Below are 19,254 nucleotides of genomic sequence, written 5' to 3'. Positions count from 1 at the left end.
CGAGCCTCCATCCTCCACACACCCGCCAACCCACTCAGACACAAACACGCACCTAAGATAAGACATTATAATTGCAGTCATGTAAGCTCCTGTAGTACAAATTGGCCTTAGGGGACAGTGACAGTACCCTGTGTCAACCACTTAAGTTTGTGGAAGTCAGGCTAAATGGGCATCAGAACCAAATGATCAGCTATTCTCCTGACTATGAGATGATTCATGCGTGACAGGAGCTGGCGCTTTGATGCTGGAGCTGAAAATTTAGCACAGTGAGAGACTGCATTTTAATTTCTTGGTCTAAAAAAAAAATTAGGATTGTGTGTCTGTATGTGCACGCACATAAAAAACATGTTGCACAGCCTCCTGACTGAGGAGCCAATAATCCTTTAAAATGCAAATCACTTAGTGTCTTACTTAGTGTTTTTGCACTTACACAACAGTTCATCCCTCTCTTCTGTCTTCAGCTGCCTTCTTTCCCCTCTAATGCCACCAGGGTTGGGAGGGTCACTTTAAAAATGTTTTCTAATACAATTACTGTTGAGCCTCCCTGTTAAAAAAAAATAGTCAGTAATCTAATCCAAGTGGGCTATATATGGTGACATGTGTTATTTGATTACTTTTGGATTACTTCCAAATCAAATATGGACAAATTGATTAGCATTATATAATGTTCATGGTCATTGTAGGTTTATTTATTATTTGCTTAGCTATTCTCTCCTTTGTTGTGTGCAAATGCATGTTTAGATTAATTAGCAGTTGGTCAGTTTAGCTAACTTTGGCAGTTGGTCTCAGATTTCTTACAATAAACTGGATACAGCAGACAAATATGGTGCCTATTCAGTCCAATGAGAATTGCTGGCCTGGTACGTAAGCCAAATGTTTTCTAGCCTTTGGATTTACTTCCTGGTTATACATTTCCCCCCTTGCCCCCAAGTTCCCGCTTGGACCACAGACTTTACATTGTGATGACATCACACATTTTTAAATTGCTTTTTTTTTTTGCTCTAATCAAGTTTCAAAAATGTTTTTTGGTGCAATACCACAAGTGGCCACTAGAAAAATTTGGTGGTAAATCTGAGCTGTAATGCTCTGTCCAGTTCTATCATAAGTCTAGTTGTTCTGCATAGCTAACAGCGGTTTGGTCTGCGTGACTAATGTTGGCTGCTGGTTTGAACAGAGTTTGGTCTGAATGGCAATGAATTGGCAACTCTAAGATTATATGGTTTCATTTGAGACCAGAGTGGTGTCGCGAGACTTGTGAAGTGTAGTAATGTGTGCACATTGCATATGGTAGTATATTGTTCTTTATTTTAAAATGTATTTTCCTTCTAATAATCCCAGTTTTTACAAAATGTATCTGAAATTTGATAATTGATAATTGTGTAATCAATTACTCCCCAAGCCTGTTTGCCACTGACACATACGTAGAGTGAAAAGTTGGTATGTCCTTTTCACTAAAATTTCTTTCACCTTATTTACCCTTCCCTCAATCTTTTTCTAACCCTTTTCCCTTCTGCCTCTGCCCTGTGACACATCAGTATGACGTCCTTCTGTTCATTCTAACCCTCTTGTGTTGCTTGCACGCTCAGTTTGCTGCACCATGCCAGAGTGAGTCACATCATTAAAAATGCTGCAGCCTAAAGCCGACCTTGCCCACAGATTGCTGGCCAAATAGCCCTAATAGTGCATCCACCCAGCATGTCACAGCAATGTGGGTGTGGCTCAGTCCCTCTCTACCACCTCTTTACCCCCCCACTCCACCTCCTCTAGTGCTCATCTGTCTGACTGCTGATAGAATGATGGGCACTGTCAAGCAAGCCCTGGATCTTGCACTGCGGTTGCTATGACGTCAGACAGAGGCAGAGAGAGGCGGAGGGAGAAGCCAGGGGAGGAATAAGGAGACAGACAGAGATCTAGAAGCAAGAAGGAGGGTGGGAGGATATGTGGGAGAGGGAGGAGAGAGAAACAAAGCTTGGAAGTGTGTGAAAAATAATACAGGAGAGTGAACAAGAGATTCAACTGCGAAAGTGTGTATGTGTTGCTGAAGCACAAGAAGAGGAATGATTAAGGGTAACAGCAAGGTGAGGAATAGAGAGAAAGCAGTGGAACACAGAGTGGAAAAGTAGAGGGGGAGAGAAGACGTGGGCTGAAAGAGGCATTTTTCTGATACATTGTTCATGTAAAGCAACAGAAACCTTGCAGCCTCTGTGTACATGTAGGTGGGTTTTTTAGTCAGCTCAAAAGCTTGCAAGTGTTATTGACATGTTCATTGGATCAGATGAAAGAGGTTATCGATCCCGATGAATCAGCAGGTTACCACCAGATAGATGGGAAAAGAAAAGAAACACTTGTTTACACTGGCTTGATTTGCTGCAGTCTTGCAGTTTTTCTTCAGGACAGAAGATAGCGCTGTTGTATTAAACCAGGCAGTATGCAATTAACCATGTATGAGTTGGAGTAGATTATACTGCAAATGTAAAAGTATGCTCACGTGGGCGCATGCGCGCAAGCATGCATCGATGCATGTGGAAATGGGTTTGTGCACCCACATGTATCAGTGTTGCTCATGCGTATTCATATCTATGCATGCATATTTGTCTTGCTATGTCATATGTACAGTATGTGCTGTGTTTTGTCAGCATGCATAATGTAATCACATTGGGGCGAGAGTCTCCCTTATGTCCACATTTTCATTTTTTCTTGTGGACGTTGTAGCCATGACGTGAACTTACTTGAAACCATTGAGGTGGAACACGATTAAGTCTACGTCTCCACTGTCAGGTTAGAAATGCATAGGGCACCCCTTAAGCAACGCAGAGAGCACAGGTTTATGTAACCTGCATGATGTGGCCTCTTGCCTTTGGCATAATTTACATCATTTATGCATATAAGGCCAGCATAGACTGAGCCGGGCTGGGTCTCCTGGGCTGGATCATGGGGCTTTAACGCAGCTGTTCCCTCCGTCTCAGAGGAGCTCTCCTGTGATGAGGGGGATTGAAGGTAAAGGGCAGGGGCTCTGAGGCTACGCATTCCAACAGCAACTGATTTCTCTTGGGTGTTGTGGTGGGAGTGGCTGCTTTTTGTATTTTTGAGTCTGTGTTTTAAACGTTTGTGGGGTGGAGCATGTGCAAACATGTTTCTACCTGTGTTACCAATTTCCCACAGAAAAAATAGATTGACATGTGCAGAAGAAAAAGGCCACCAATCCACTTTTTTCAGTTCCGATCCAATTCCGATCCAATTCTGATATCTGAATTTAAATTTGGATATCTGCCAATACTGATACTATACCAATACCGCTCTTTTCTCTTGATTTTTATCATATAGTAATGATTTATCATTATTATTATTATCATTATTGGTAGAGGTAGTAGTAGTAAGATTACATGAGGATCAAACTGAACCTCAGTCTGGAAAGCTTGTGTAGACTGTGTAATGTAACTTGTGTAATGGCATCCATCAACTACTGTGGGGCGCCCTAGGATTCTGGCCTGTGACACTCACATGTGCACCTGACAGGCTGAGAGACAGCTCTCATTTGTATACTTTCCCATGATACATTGCTGAGCGTTAAAGTTTGCTATTTTATGTTCCAAAATGCAAACGTGACTGTTTATTAACATTTGTCATGTGTTTGTCATGTGTTTGTAACGTGTTTGTTCAAAACATAGTGATTTATGGTGGTGATTGTCATTTTTGTGCTGGTTTATTATTACACTATGAGTGAGGTGGCTGGAACATTTTTCACTACACCTGTATTATAGCGTAATAACGTAGCAAAAATTCCCTTATATACAATCAAAAAGTGTCATTCAGTTCTCAATTCCAATTGTTTTAGCGTAATAGTAACAAATTGAAAACACATAGCAAACATTTGGTGTTGTAGAATTTAGATCGGAATGCATATCAGCATTGAGAAGCTGATTCCTGATGAATGCAATATGTCAAAATCAGGTTCTGAAACTAGTTTTGAATCGGATTGGTCTCATTTCTTATAATCATGTTGCTTGTTTTCATGTTTCTCAGTTGGGGTCATGGGAAGGGCAGAGAAAAAAGGAAGAGTGAAAGAGACTCGAAACAGATTGACAGGAGTCTCACGAGAATCATGGCATCTTTAATGCGCCTCTATACAAATCCTACAATTTTTCTTTTCCCTGTCTAAGCTTGTTTTATCATGGAGGTCAAGTCATCTGGGAAATGATGCACTTTAAGCTGTGACAAACAAGCACACACATCCAAACACATTCACACACTCTGGGATGCGATGTAAAGGAGGTGAGTGCGATGATGGACGCAAAGGTCGAGAGGGACCAGCCTAGTGGATGCTGGAATGAAGAAGAGGGTTGGATTAATGATGTGAGATATAAAATCCAGAGCCAAAGAGGGAGAGATAGTAATCATAAAGCCACAGCAGAATTTGTAGATGTTATTTTCACTGCGGCATATAAAGGATCTGCATTAATGCATCACTGCAATAAAACCATTGTATAATAAAATGCAGCAAGAAACCTCAAACAACATAAAAGGAAATTTAAATTCTGCAATATAACAACAGAATGGTGGTGAACAGCAATCAATTGATTGCAATTTGCAAAACTTTAAAGTTATGTAAGCAGCTCTTCCAAGAGAAATAAAGGATATTTCATCCAACAACAGTGGTATCCTCTGCAGTTAAAGCTACTACAAGGAGTTTTTAACCAGTTATGAAACAGTCTCAATTCGTTGACTGATACCTATATGTGACCTACATGAATTAAAAACACTATTTGTGAGAAGATTAGCTATATCTGTATGATAATTCTTAGTGCCTGCCACCGGGTCAGATTCTCCATGCAATGAGATGAAATGAGCCTATGTTTACATTTTTCTAGGCAAAGTTACAGTGAGTAGTATGTGAGCCAGTTAAAAAGTAGCGGGTGGAGATTTTTATTTAGATAATTTCATTTTTGATGTTATATTTTGTGGTTATTATGGTGGGAACACTACCACTTTTGTCCACAGGGGGCTCCAAAATCATTAACAAATTTACAAAAGTTCTTTGTAGTAGCTTTAAATGTTTACTTAGCTTATACTAAGATGGACTGTTTTTACAGAAATTATGTCACTTCATCATGTCCAGCTGCTGTGGCCATTTGTTGAGTTATTTGTCTTTGTCATTGACGCAGATGAATGGATGTTGTTGCTACATAAATCCCCCTAACCTCCTCCCTCCCTTCTTATATTTATGACCATGACTGCAGTGCTTGTTAACCCTTGAACCCCTTGCACAGTGTGTTGCAGTCTGTGTGTGTGTGTGTGTGTGTGTGTGTGTGTGTATGTGCTTGTGCATGTTCAGATTAACTCATAGCTGACAGGGATGTCTAAAAATAGTGTGGATCATAATCCATCATATACTACCAGACTAGTGTACACACTTTTCAATCTGTCATTCTACAGTATGTCAATACTCCAGCCATGTACAAGCCTACATGAGAGAAAACCAAGGATAACCAAGGGTTACATTTTCACAACGTTATTGTGCAAGATTATTATAAATTTAAATGACAAAACTGAGCAAATTATAAAATGGAACATAATACAGCCCCTACATCCCATCTTGGGAATCACTTTTCCTCAATAACTGTGAATTACTCCTTGTTGCTTATTCTTGTCTGCTGTTGTTTGGCACTCTAAATAGTCCATCAGTTTAAGAATGCTATTTCCAACACAAAATAGCAAGGAATTTAGAAACTTAATTTCACTATCTACAATCCATAATAGCAGTGAAAGATTCAGAAAATCCGTAGGGGGTTGAAAATCAACACTGGATGCCCATGACCTTTGACCCGTCAAGCGGCACTGCATTACAAACCCACATAATTGCATAAAGGATGTTACATTGGCTCGAGAACCCTGAGGAAAACCATTGTTGTAAACAGATTGTAGCTACAACTACAAATGCAAGTTAAGACTCCACCATGCAAAGCAAAAGCCACATATCAACAACATTGAGCTCATCTGAGCTAGACTGATGCAAAGTGGAAAAAAAAGACAATCCAGATTCTTTCCAGAGCTAATCTAAAGCATTGACAGCTGAGTTCTACTTGTGATTGAGTTCTGCTGTATGGCAGGAAAAGTTACCAAGGCTCTAACTCTGGTCACTACTCCACAGACTCTGGTTCCAAATGATGTCACCAGCGCCCGATGGCGTAATTTGGCTTAAATTTTGCACAGTTGCACAGTGTTTATTTACTGTCATTGGGCAAGACACGTTCTGACTGTGTTACAACAGCGTGGCTTCATAGTAAATGAGTGCTGATATTAGTGCTGTCTTCAGTATTCTGCAGAATATAGGTTGAAAAGATTTGGGTAAATCAAGGCAGTCTGTTTTTATTTACCTTTCACATGTCACAACTTTTCTGGAATTGGGGTTATAAATTGACTAGGGATTTGTCTTGCTCACAGCCCCTTCACATAATAATAATTTCCCTGTAATATTATAGCATGTGAAACAACATGGCTCTTATAGGATGGTAGTCACATCTCCATTTTCTCATATTCAGCTGAGCATTGGAAGTATTTCCAGTGAAAGCTGTCAGGTTATGGTCGCAGCTTGCTTTACTATTGTTTCGTAAACTGCTGAGCTCCTGCTCTATGGTTTACATTGCTGCCAAACAGAGCCACATTTCTTACCAGCATTCAGTTTATATCCGTGTAATGATGCTCAACCGCTGTGTCAATCATTATATTTCAGAAGAAAAGACTTTATCTGCTGTGCAGCTGCATTCTTTAGCATTCTGCCTCATATCAGGTGGAATACTATGTCGAGATTTATGCATCTCAGTTCACTGGATGGTGTATTGTCGTCTGAGCTGTGTGGCATGGGAAAGGCCACGCAGAGTTTATTATTATTATCACTACCCATTCAAGCTGATCTTTCTGCGGAGGTTGGTGCATGCTTGTGGAAAGTGACAAAGTCAAATATTTTACAACAAGAACTGTTAAACAGATTTGGTCCTGGTGACCATGGTTTTTACAGGGGTTCATGCAATTGCTTCCGTGATTGTGTGTGTGTGTGTGTGTGTGTGTGTGTGATCAATGGACTTGCAGCTTGTCTGGAGCCAATTTTTTGTACTGCTGAACTGATCAGCCTTGATTTTTTTTGTGCACATTCCTGACTGTACGCTGAAGGGCCTCTGTGATTCATAATTTTAGAAACTTCTTGTGAACACAATATTTCAAGGAAGCCTTGAGGGAATGTCTTCAAACTCGGCTCAAATGACCACTTGGACTCAAGAATGAGCTTATTAGATTTTTGCGATCAAAGGTCAAGGTCGCTGCTCACCTCAAACACATTTTGGCTATAACTCAAGAATTCATATGCTAAATATGACAAATAAAATTGATAAAATTCCCTCAAATTTGCAGGTAAACGTAGTGATTAGTACCATATTAAATTCCTTCAAAGTATTGCAATATATATGCATTATTAGTCTGGACAGACATGGATGTAAACTTTAACTGGTTGGCAGAGGCGTACAACTGTGAGGCAGTAACTATTTTTTTACTGCTCCGTTTTATATGACCATTGAAAGCTGATTTCTTACCCTTCTTAACCGTCCGCTAGGTGAAGCAAGTGACTGACAGCTGCTTCAGTTTGAAATCTTTACAAATCTCCACTGGTTGTATCTGGCAGTTGTGGTGGCATTGCAGTAGGTGCTTCACCATCTTTTAGCATGGTGGGGAACTGCACTGTCCTGAGTGCACTCTTCTAGTGTTTTTTTAAACTTTGAAGCTCTTCAGAAGCCAAAAAAGTTCATTCCCACAATTTTTTATCAGTCATAAACAAAAACTGACTGATAAAATAGGATTTCTGTTGAATTTTAGCAAAATAAAAGTCAGCACAATACCATCAGTAAACTCTTCTTTGTTTATTTTCCCTGCATACATCATATTCTTTCAGCTTTGTTTCACTTCATATTTCTCCCCTGGTCATCTACGCCCCCTGCAGTGGCTCTATGCATCACCATGCCACAGTTTGAGAACCATTAATCCAACCAAACCAACAAAGCATCTGAGCTTCCGACCGCAGAAGAAGATGTGTATGCTAATTGCATCATTTACTGAGATGGATTGAAATGCCCCCCACTGTAGCTTGTCTTTATCTCTCCCATTAGTCTCTGTGTCTCTGTTAAAGAAAGAAAAAGAAGAGAGCAACAGACTCAGGGGCAATAAAGGTCTGTGTGAGATCATGACTTATGTCTACACATGATGTACACACATCTGTGTGTGCATCTATGTTTGGTTTATACTTGTCACTAAGTGCTGGCTAAGAGGATAAAGGAACAATGTGCCCTTGATCCATATGCTGACTTACACTATCACAATTATAATAATAATGGCTACACATGGACACTTCCGCATTGACAGTAATGGCCGTAATCATGCATTCAGTTTGTAAAAGAGCTTGATATGAAGTCCTAATGAGTAAAAAGCAGGAAGGCCATGAAAATGTGAAAGAAAGACTATAAGTCAATAAGATTGTTTGTCATAAGTTAAATGACTGAATGCAAATCTTTATGTGAGTGTGTGTGTGTGTGGTAATGCAGCTGTAAACAACAGATGGTCTCTTGTCATAGAGTTCTTGCTGCTGCTGGCGTCTCAACAAAAATCATTTACATAAAGGCTGCTTTCAGTGGTGTCAGTTATGAATATTCTGTATGATAAACAGAACAGTATACTGAGGAATAAACTGTAACTGTATAGTGTGATCAAATTTAAAAAAAATGTTTAAATGATTTTCAAGACAAGACATTTCTGCATGAGCAACATTACCCACTGATTGCACTGTTCATGTTGCGTTTGCGTCCTACACACAGCTGCATGTCCCACCAGCTGTGTTTCAGAAGTGCTTTACCCGCCTGATTTTGTAGGTACTCAAATTTTATTGATTTAGTCCTCTGTCCTTGCTTCTATCATGGATAAGGAGGCTATGTAATCACGAGTCTGCGCTGTGTGTTTTATTTTGTAAATTGACCGGATGCTAAGGGTTTTTCACACTGCACCAAGCTGTTAGCTGCATGCTAAAGGAACTGTTAGGCTCCAGTGCTAATGGACTCATAAGCATCGCCGGGCAAGTAGAGTCTTGACCCACTTGGGGCCCCTGGGCCGGTGGCAAAAGTTGGACCCTGTCCACACTTTCTCCTCTTTTTCTTTTTGATTGAAATTTCCTCATATTTTTCTATTTATTGGTCAGCCTTTTCTCTCTTTATCACACTTAGTAATCACTGTCAGTCTGCCTAATCTAACTGCCTCCCTCTGGCACTGAAAGATATCAGATGTTGATAACTGTTGCAACAACAAGACAAAAATAAAATGTGTTGACTTGAGTCATGGAGAAACGATGATCATAACATTAATGTAGTAAGATAATTCCATGTTTTTTCATGGTCCTATCAGTGAAAACTAGCTTCTTCCATAAACACTGGATCCCACTGTTCCTGGACCTGCACCTGCTCAGTGTGCACAATACTAAACTTGATATAGTTCGAGGCCTTGCATTAATAGGGGAGAGCAGGGATGATGTTATGTTTTTATATTTGCTTCTTTGCACAGAGATGTATTTATTGCGTGTAACCATATTTAATTGTGAATGTACACATGTCCTCTACCAATACCACCCATTATTAAACATTTTGGATAAATGAGTTGGCTGCAATCACACTGGAAGTCGATATTGCGCACTGTTCCTTCAGCAGCTCTGTTCCTGGGTGGGTGAAAAGTAAAACAGGCACAGGACAAAAGTAATAGTTGGATAAATGCAAGACAAAACAAGTAAGTGCCTAATATTTCTGGAATATAGCGCTCATTAATGTTTCAGTTAGTTCAAGTACATGACCATGTTACTTTCAGATCAGTTTATCATTTCAAATGTCACAACAGTATGAAATTAGTTCAAGTTATCAGACTTACCCTGGTGCATAATTACCTCTCATCAACAGTTAGACATGCGCTGGTTTACACATGGGCCTCATTTTTAATGTTCTTAGTTTTGTACTTGAATTTAGTCTTAAGATTACTTCTGATGTTGTTCCATTTGTAAAGACACTGAGCATTGAAAAAACTTTAACTTAAAAGGCAGCTGTCATCACTAGATTTTTCGTTTTATATCAAACTCAGACTCTTACATTTTCTAACCTACAATCTTTATTTTGACATAATTTACTTTTGTTCTTAGATTAACATGTATCTTTTACTTTTGGAAACAAAACATTTTTCTTTTCAAAAACTGTTCAGAAACTGATTTCATTTTCAAGCACCCAAATAACGATTTCAATTTTTGAAATACAGAATTCTTTGGTTTTCTCAAACTCAAAGCTTCAAGTTTATCTAAAGAAAATAAATAAAAATTAAACCAAAAGCGAAAAGTTAAGTGTTTGGAAGATAAGATCACAGCGGTGGGAGAGGAGATTGAAGTCAGGCAACACGTATTATTCAGTGGAGTAACAAAAAAAAACCAAACACAAAGCTTGGAAGTGTGTCACTATTGATTTGTCACACCTTTAATTGATAATTCCTGTCACATTGTCCATAAAGTTGATCCAAAGGTCACCAGAGGCTTGGGCACATTTCTTTCCAAATTGCAATACACTGACATAACCAGCAGGAAAATCACTTCAAGTCAAGTCCAGACTTTGTTTATAGATAACATTTTCATACCAAAGTAAGGTTTTATAAATAAGGTTTTCTACTTAAGTCATACTTAGATGAAAATTGATCTAAGGTTTATTTTTGTCCCCTAGACTGGTGAGACCTCTGTTGGCTTCCTCACCCTAACCCACGTACCCTTGGGCGTACTTCCTGTGGACACAGCCTGTTCCTGACTTTCATGTTAAAAGAAAAAAGTTCTTTGTTGCATCTGGCCCCTCCTGTACTTTCACCCCTGCTCTCCCCTACTTTATTTCACATATATTTTCTGAAAATGTATTTTAACAGTGAAATAATCCAGGTCATTTGCAGAAAGATTCTTCAAATGTCCACATTCAAGTCCACAGCTTAATCTATTTTTGGGCAAGTCCTGACAGGGACAATGTTTTATCTTTTTAATAACGCCATCACCCCTTCCTCTTGCTTGAAAGTAAGAATTAATAGAAAACAATGACAAATATGAATGTTCATACCTTTAGTTAGTGTCTGATACAGATCTTTTGGCCTGCTAGTCCAGATAAAAATCAGGAGCAGGAAGATCACTCCGTGGTGGTAATCACTGATAATAGAAATGAATAATAGGGTCCCTGTGGCCCTGATACACATCAGCTGATAGAGACAGTGCTGTTTACTTTCTGTCAAGACTCTGACTGCAGATAAATGCTGTCAGGTCTTTGTGTGTGTTTGTGCATGTAGATAAAGAAGAAAGGAAGATATTATAGAGAAGATATGTGCATTGAGGTATTCTGGAGTGTGATGAAGAGGAGATGAAGAATACACAAGTGCGTCACATACATCAATGGTATGCACCTATGTAAGAGGTCACGGTCGTGTGTGTGTGGGGGTGTGAGTGTAGGAGCTAAGCAAGGTTCGCAACCTCCAGTAAAAAGGACACTTGGCCTTCCTCTTCTTACAGATTGACCCACAATCAACTCCTTGTTCCGGGCAAGAGATCACACAAAGATTTTACAACAAAGCACAAGCAGCAACTCATAGACTGCAGCCATGTGTTATGCAAATTAAACACTAATAACATAAAGAATAATAACGCTAACATTATCAAAAAGAAACAAAGAGACTAAAATGGTGCTACCTAAGATTCAGTTAAAATGCTGGATGCAATTTGGATGCACCTACGGTCTAAATGTTACCACTGAGACTTCATTAAAATGTGTTTTGAATAAACACATCCCATGGGCGTGAATCTGAACCAAACAAACAACACTAATGCCTCAGAAATTTCAATAACTGCATCTGTATGTAAAGAACATACAGCCATGCACACAAACACAGATAAACAGACACCATTCAATACTGAGATGTAGGTGCACACAGAAACGTTCACTGACAGGTTAACACACAAACATGTGCAAATAAATGTGTGCCTGAGGGCATGTTCATGAATATGTGCATAGCTGCATGTGTAGCCTTTTAAATATCCCTTTTAGCACACACACACACACACACACACACACTGATACACTCCCTGTATTCAAGAATGTCCAAATATGCAGTTCAGAATAAAATCTTAAAACTATCAAACATCTAACAAGTGTGTTCAACTCCATTTTGCTGGTTAAATTGTGCATAATCTAGGTGTTAAGTAAGGCACAAGGTGAAAAGGGCTTGTATTTAGTCTGTTAATTAATCATAGATTTTTGAGCGTAATATGTATTAAACCAAATGCCATCTCCCATTTCCTTTGAGAGCCAAGTGCATCTGCCTCTGGTGCATTGCTATGTAAATAATGAATTGGAAAAGTGAGCAGAGATGCTGAAATGACCCACTTGTAGTGATGCAGGCACTACAGTTAATCCACAGGTCAGGCAGGCCGGGTCATAAAAAGTGACATTATGATAATGGCGGATGGGCAGAAGGCGGGTGAAATAAGGTGAGAAGTCTGCCTGTGGGCATTCACTCGCTAGGCACAGCAGTGTGACTAGTGTAACATTATTACATACATGGAAATGTTGCTACTATTAATGCCTAAAAGCAGCCTTTCTAATCACCAAAGTAAATCATTAAAGAAAACACTCAGACATCAGTACAACACACAATAAAGAAATCACCTGGAAAGCTTGTGCTGCTTGACATAACTTAAAAGATAATTTAATGACCAGAGAGGCTGCTTTCTGTCATACATTCTTTAATAGTTTAGAAAGATGCTATTAAAATTAGTTACAACTGTAATAAGTATTAACTAACAGGTAATTAACACTATAATAAGCATTATTAGCATTTATTAAAGTTTACATGTTAATTAGATTACTAACTAATATTAAGATTGGTCGATAAAAAAATGTTAATTAACATGCATATCATGAAGTTCATATCTAAGCCATTTCATTAAGAGAAAAGAGAAAAGTGTACATTTAGAGGTAAAAATTGTCCACTTACTTGTCTATCCTTCACTTTATGACTTATTTTTGGTAAAGCTTGAGATCGATGGGCACAATCCATGGTCTGCGTGTAGAAGTTTGCCTGTTCCTTTATCGTTATGTAGACGGTCATTAACTTATAGCTTCACCTATATTTTTTATGCATGTTATATAAGCAATAATTAACCATGTATTAAAGCTGAATAAACACTACTTAACCATAATTAGGTATTAATGCTGTTTGTGACCCTTATTGTAAAGTTGAAAACATATATCCCTTAAGTAACACTTCATAAATGCATAATGATACTGAATAAGCATTACCTAACCATGGCATTTATGAAAGCTTCTTGTAACTCAAATTGTAAAGGGCTCTGACAGACTTAAACAATCCTACAACACTTTTTTAAGCTAATTAATGACATGTTTGAAGAAATTGTCACCTTGTGCAAATGTAGCGAAAATAGAACAGAAAGTTCTGCTTTAATAGTGATTTAACTTCCTGACTCAACACTTTGTTTTGGCACATTTGACAGTGATGTCGCTTCCAGCTTTGTTGGATATGTCAGCAACAGCTGGGCTCATCTCAGTTTTGGGACTCAGATTTGCCCATGTTTCTCGGTAGATCTGTTCAGTTGGTCAAAGTGAGTGTGGATCTGTGAGCAGCTTCCTTCAATTCACATTCAAATCACAGGAGAAAACAGGACGACCAGGAGGCAGAAGAAAAGGAAGACAGTGGAGATGGAGCAGGAGGAGGTGAACGAGGACGTATACATATATATATATATATACATATAAATATATATATGTGTGTGTGTGTGTGTGTGTGTGTGTGTTTGTATATATAGTACATACCTAATGTACAGTATTCATGTTTTTAGAGTAATATGAAGGCCACAACACACAGACTTCATGTCACTTCAGCTCAACCCTGTGGTATCGGCCACAACTTCTTCTTCTCCAGTCTTCTTACAAAACCACCCTTTCTCTGTGTCCATTTGTGTTTGTGCATGTGTATGAGAGAAACATGGCAATGAGCTTTGAGCTAATGGTTTATTTATGGCAGTGAAATGGCCCTATAATCTTTGCAACTCTCCATCAGTGTCTGACTGAGTGGTTGCAAATTGAAATATCAACACAAGGTCCAGACAGCACAAACAAGCTCTCATCTCAGCATTTATATACGTATCAATGCGGGTGCATAATTCATGTGATGACATTACATGATGGATATAATGCCATTATGGATGGCAGAGAACAGTGCGTGTGTCTTTTTTCTATTTGTACATTCTCAGTGACATGCAGGAAGTAAGCATGAGCTGATTTGAAGCCAAGAACTAAGCCGTATGCACAGAACTATTTGTGTTTCTGTTTCATTGCTTTCTCTCTGTTGTTTTATTATTTTAGAATTCTGCTAATTTTCACCCCTTTTCTGACAGTAATTTCTGACACTCTTGTGCTCTGTTTTCACACATGTGCCGCTTGGCTCAGTTTCACTGGGTGCGTCAGTGCAGAGTTTCCACCTGCTTGAAGATGTGTATTTACTGATGAAGTGCTTGTATCTACTCAAGAAAATGAATGGTGTAAAACCATTTTACTTCCCATAAATTCTTCACAATAAAATCCTCATTATTATGAAGCAGCTAAATCAGAAAATGTTGGGTTTTCATCAGCAGTAATTTAACAAGACTTGTCCTGCTAAAATTGAACCTGAAACAGTAAAATAAAGCAGATACCTAAAAGTACAGACAACGATGCAGGAATGAAACTAAACTTCAAACCACAGAGATTCAGTTAGAAGCTACAAAAGTACTGAGAGCTGAACAACAACTTTTAAAAACCTCTTTCTCTCTGGTCTCCTGCACACATGAGTTGATGGGTTTATCCATATTTTAAAAAATCTGCATATATGTGCTACTTTTGATGTAAAAGGTGTTTAATTATTAATCTGAAAAGCAGCTTTTTATTGAGCAAGGTGAGAAGTCAAACCACCAGAGAACAGCAAAAACAGGATTTTCAGCTGGAGTTACTTTTTTTTTGGATGAACATGTATATTTTCTTTAGCCACCCCAAATTAAGAGAATAACAGGTCTCTGCTTTTTGAGCACTGCTTTTAATTTTAAGGCACAGCGCTATACAAATGACAAATCTGCGTAGCCCCAGTTAAGCCCTCTCAAGCATTTTTTTTGTAATTTTTAAATGTTGGTGTGTGTGAGGCTATGTTATGTATGTTATGTTAGCGATGGACTGTTTCCTGCTTAAAGGAGATCGCAGGCAAAAATATAATCGCTAAGATTGTGATGATAGCTCATTTTAGACCATGTTTGCATAATGAACATGCATAGGTTAAATCCATTGCACTTGTGGCTGCATTTTGGATATCATTATTTATTTATTTCATTTAAGATGTTGTGATAGCAATTTCATATACAACGTTATAACCAGTGCACAATTGTCTGATTGTGCATATGACATAAATACACTTCATGTTGATGTTGCATTTTGGGTGTACTGTGTTGTGTCTGCTTTAGTCTTTCACCTTTGCACATGAAAGACGTTGTCATTGCCTTGTGGTCATTTCTATTAGACTTATACCTGTTCGGCTGAATTCAATTTATGACTATATTTATATTGAATGTGCTATATTTGGTTTTATTGATAAAAAAAAAGAACTTCCCTATAAAGTAACTCTAAAGCCATGAAAATCAACTATTTTCGTAGCACCGCATGTATTGGTCAAGCCCCCTCCCTTAGCACCATGGGGGGAATAAATCCTGGTACCAGCCATCCTCTGGTTAAAGCAAGCTTGGTTTGTGCATGCTCTACATGCTAACTAATGAATGCTAAAAAGGCTTTTATTTATTTAATCTCCTGATGTGACCTGGCTTATATAAATATGAATAAGTGCATGTTGCGATGCACACAGGCACATCATGTGCACCATGGCTGGTCATAAGCTTCATAATGCATTTGTGTACGAGCTACATTTATTTTAAAATCTCCCTCAAATATGATTTCTTCCTCATCAAGGTTTATTAAGGGTTTAATTATAAGCAGAGAGTTGGCTTGGCTTTCTCTGCTTACCCAGTTGTTGACCTTTCTGTGCTTACAGTGAGTGCTTTGAACATCAAATCGCACAGACCGGCTGAAATAGCTTTCCATAACCTGCGTTGCATGGGGTCAATATAATTAGTTTACCAACTCAAGGGCTTCCAATGTTTGCCAGGGCTCATGTAGTGAATGTAATCATTGCACTTCATTTTCTCCTCAGACAGTGTTTATCTCCTCTGCATCACATGTATTCAATTTTAAGCCTGGTAGGGCGTTGATATGATTATATAATATAATTTAAGGTGTAGTGTGAAGAGTAGAAAAAAGAAAGAGAAGAGATTCAGTTTTTTGACACACTATTACTGAAATATGGACAAAAACAGGAGTCTGAATCTGTCAAACATTCCATTTTGTTAGGTTATATATGAAAAAGGCCAGTAATGCTTAATGTTGTGACTTTCTTATTAGTCACATGTTATGCCAGTTCTCCCCTTTTCAAGCAGTCAGAGCACGCTTTCGCATGGCAGCATGTGCTACCTGGGTGTGATCAAATATTTACGATGCTCCTTTCACCTCACTCATCCTTGAAGCAGTACAGGAAATCAAATATTGAAAGTCTGTGTTTTAATAAATAAGTTTGGCATGCTGCACACACACAGAGTTACATGCGGTGACATTTGTCTGCATCTACATGTACAGTCATGCATGCAAAAATACGCATCTACACACAAAAAAAGCACTCACAACTTTTCTTTTCTGAGTAGATATATTATCCATTGGCAAATTCTTTGAGTGTGGAGAATTTTTTCAAGAAGAGGTCAGCCTAAAGTCCGTGATTACAATTGTGGCGCTGCATGTTGCCTAGTCCTCCCTTTCCTTCTTAGCACTTTATGAGCCCTCAGGGATTAGAACAGCAGGGGGACATAATAATCTGCTTCTTCCATTTGATGTGTGCTGACATGTGCATGTGGGCGCGTACGCTGTGTACATGTGTAAGTAAGTGTGTAAAAGACAGGGCAAACATTTCATGTATACTGGGATGACACATGCTCTCTGGGCACTAATGTACATTATAAGCGCATGTGACATGACTGCAACTGGCACTGGACAGCAGATATAGGGCAAATATCCCATTTTGTAGTAAAGTATGTAGTTGTACAGTGACACGATTACTGCAGACATTGGAACTCTAAAGTGGTCTGCTTTCAGTTCAGCTGCAGTTCAACCTTTTGTCTTTTGCCAGTTCAGAGCTGTTGGACATTTGAATAACTTGGCCTCTACATGAACCTTCCTGGAGATCTCATGACTTTGCTCGTAGCTGCTGTTAAAGAGATTATTTTTGTCAGACTTCTTTGCTTAATATCTTAACATATTTTCCCCAAAAAAATTCCAGGATATGTGTACATTTTACTATATTATTAAAACTATTGCTAGTGCCCCAATTACAAAATGCAGTGCAATGATTTGCAAATCCTTTTTGACCTATATTCAGTTGAAGACAATTATTTAATGTTCGAACTGATTAACTTTATTGTTTATTGTAAATACACACTCATTTTGAATTTCTTGACTGCAGCTGTCATGAACCAGAGAGGACCCACATGCAGAATTACAGGGCAGAGGCAGGAGTAAGGCAAAAACTGAGATTTTACTGAGGTTTTCGGGCAGAGCAAAGTAAAGTCCAAAGCAAAATCCAGAAGAGGCAAAACATACAAACAGGCGGGATACTAAGCAGGTAGGAGCACAAACTAAGATCTGGCAAACAACAAAGGCAAACTGGTATAAGTACTGAAGGGTAAATGAGCAGACACAGCATCAGAGGAAGCATCAGTGGGTGTGGACAGAGTGCTGGAGGCAGGAGGGTGGGGTTAAGAGGAGAAGAAGCTCCAGCAGAGTCCATGACAACATGTTCCAATAAAGTTGGGCAGGGACATATTTACCACTGTGTTACATCACCTTTTACTTTACCAACACTCGGTGAGCATTTCAGAACAGACACTAATTGCTAAAGTTTTGAAAGTGAAGTTCTTTCCCATTCTTGGTTGATATACGACTTCAGGTGTTCAACAGTCCGGGGTCTCTGTTGTTGCATTTTGTACTTCATAATGCACCACACGTATTTACTGAGATACCGGTCTGAACTGCAGGAAGACCAGTCTAGTACCTAAACTCTTTTACTATGCTGACACACTGTTGTAACATGTGCAGAATGTGTCTTGGCATTGTCTTGCTGAAAAAAAGCAAGGACGCCTCTGAAAAACATGTCACCTTGATTTTTGGTTTGCCTGGTCTTCTAGTGTAAAAATGCTTGTAAAACCTCAACCCTGTGATGCACAATAAAGTTATGAACATCTTTTTTTTTTCAAGACAAGCTGGGCTATGTAAGCTGCAGTGATGTTACGTTAATGTACAAAAAGGGATATGACCATAAAGACAAAAGAAAAAACTAAGCGGAAATTGAATCTCACAGACTTTGATTCAAGACAAACTTTACAATCTTTACAAAACTTTGGCAATCAGGGGGGAAAAAACCAAAACACTCTAGTCAACACACAGTAAAAACTATTCACGTTTATAAGATAAGTCCTTTCATTTTTTTGTCCATCCAAGTTATAGTTAGAGTGCCATGCCTGAAGACAGTTCTTGTCTGCAGTGAGACAGAGGGACACGTCACAATCCTCACACTTCCAGGGGGTAGACTGACTGGCATGCCTCATCTGCTTGCAGTGTATGGAGGTCTTAGCTCACCTGTTCGTGTCAAGGTATCTGAAACATGGATGGATGCAAAATGCGATATTTTCTGAGACGAGACGCTGCATCTTTCGTTTTGCTGTGGTGAGGCTTTATTTGTGCTTTGAAGTCATTTTCATATCAAGACGTTTCTTCTTTATACCAATGACTGTCTGGCCCTCAGATACCACGGCATTAACAGCACTCGGTTTTCCCGTTTCATTGCTTAAGTGGATCCTTTAATTCCACTGCAGATGCTGTTACAATGACATACTTTTCTTTATGAATATCTGAAAGGAGAACTTCAAACTTCAAACTCCAAACTCGTAAAGTCCTTCTTTTTGCTCTTTGATACGATTTTCCTGAATAAACACTTCCTGACATATGGGGCAGGAGGCATAATCTTATATGG

Source organism: Lutjanus erythropterus, chromosome 19, assembly GCF_056507025.1.
Source record: "Lutjanus erythropterus isolate fLutEry1 chromosome 19, fLutEry1.hap2, whole genome shotgun sequence".
Taxonomy (NCBI): domain Eukaryota; kingdom Metazoa; phylum Chordata; class Actinopteri; order Lutjaniformes; family Lutjanidae; genus Lutjanus; species Lutjanus erythropterus.
This window is presented reverse-complemented; position numbering follows the sequence as displayed.